This window comes from Nannospalax galili, unplaced genomic scaffold (genome assembly GCF_000622305.1).
Source record: "Nannospalax galili isolate Female #2095 unplaced genomic scaffold, S.galili_v1.0 scaffold275, whole genome shotgun sequence".
Classification (NCBI taxonomy): Eukaryota; Metazoa; Chordata; class Mammalia; order Rodentia; family Spalacidae; genus Nannospalax; species Nannospalax galili.
In genome coordinates, this window is record NW_008335440.1 from 422,483 (window position 1) to 424,282 (window position 1,800).

Here is a 1,800-nt window from a genome sequence, read left to right on the forward strand (position 1 = left end):
CATGCGTACACATAAAATAAGTATAATAAATAAAATATTTTTAAAAATTAAAAAATGATGTAAAATTTGACTAATATAGAATCTTTTATACTTAGAGAAATTTTCTCTAGCCAGAGAATTAAGTGTCTGACATATGTGTACAGTCACAGGTTATTTTATTTTCCCATCACCCTTTCTGAGCAGTGCTTAGAGAGAACCAGGAGTGAAGAAAAATCAGAATTATTTGGTCACTAATACCTACAGAGACACATGGAAAGCAAGAATTTATCTCTGGCCTTATACTTTAAATTAGTAACTCTGATGATTAATCCCAAGTTAACAGTGATTTCTGAAATCCCTCCCTTAAAGCAACAGGGATAAAAAGGCTTAGAGTTTATTGTCCCCTGCCCTAGGTCATTTGGTTCAGGGAGGGGCAAACATGCATGCATGTGTAGCTGGAATGTTGCACAGGCTGATTTGCACAAGCTGGGGATGGGGCATGCACTAAATCCCTGCAGCAGCAGGTCCTGCTCAGAGGAGAGGCAGCTGGAGATGGCTGTTGCCTCCACCTGAGGAAACCATCAGCAAGACAATGCAGCAAAACCAAGGTCAGCCTCCCCAGGTGGTGTCTCTCATATGTGGACATTATTTTTGCTCATTAAGATTGAAAATTTGTAGGGGTTGAAATATTTTTGTGCACCCTGAGGATTCCAGTCCTACAGTCTTTGGCTCTGAGGAATCAGATCAGAAAGCTATAGAGGGCCTAGCTTTAATGTGTGTGTATTTTACCACCTCCATTTTGTCTCCCAAGTTGTTCTGTCATGACAGTACAGTTGGTTTTTAGGTGGATTTTTGTTTTATGAAGCTAAGGCAGTTTTGGCAGATTATTGATGGTGTCTGGCCATAAGGGCAGTGACTGCAAAAAAGGGCAATTGGAATTGTTTGCTGGGTCAGAACTGAGGGAGTTTTGATTATGTGTCTGCCTGGCACTAGGGGATGGAGGGTGTTGAAGGCCCTTGATATATACAAATCAGTAGAAAATTTTGATGTGATAGTAGAAGTTGGTTCACTAAGGTAACAATGAAAAACAATGGTGATTTGAATCTGCCAGTTTTTTCTTTTGTTGGGAGAACAGTGTAGGTTCTGATGCCTATTGTAGTTATAGAGGAGAGAAGGTGTTATAAAATGATGGGTAACAATAATGGCAGTAAGAAAAGGCAGTCATAGAGTTAGCCGATGGACTTGCACTGTGGAATGGCTAGGGGCACTGACAACACAGTGGACAGTAACAGGGATGACAGAGTATATGGGCTCCATTGGGGGGGTGGCTATGGGAGGGTTCCATTTGAGATAACTGGCTAAAGATGAACAAAATTGTTTGGGATGTTCTGTAGGAAATACACAAAAAAATCAATAAATTAAAAAATCAGCTATTTAAAAAAAGGACACTCATTGCAGGCTTTGGTAGCACATATACTAAAATTGGAAAGATATAATATTAGCATGGTGTCTGTGTGAGGATTACTTGCAAATTTGTGAAGCAGTCCATATTTTTTTTGAAAATTGCAAAAATAAAAATAACCAAAATAAGAAAGGAGGAATGATAATGGACTTCATGATTTGGATTACATGTGTGTCCATGTGTGCATCTGTGTGTGTGCATGTGTGTCTGTGTGCGTGCAGGTGCATTTAGGTGGAGTGGATAAGTCAGCAGAATGGCCAGTGTGTGGAGGGGGTATGGTAACCACACTTGTTTGTCACACACAGAGGTACAGTTTAATTCTAATGATAAAATTTCAAATTTTCTGTGATCTTTTAAGG

The 1,800-nt window shown here is 39.4% G+C and overlaps 1 pseudogene; it reads left to right on the forward strand.

Annotated features, from left to right (window-relative positions):
- The first annotated feature begins 1,435 nt into the window (after window positions 1–1,435).
- On the forward strand, window positions 1,436–1,534 carry LOC115069846 (annotated as a pseudogene).
- The last annotated feature ends 266 nt before the right edge of the window (window positions 1,535–1,800 follow it).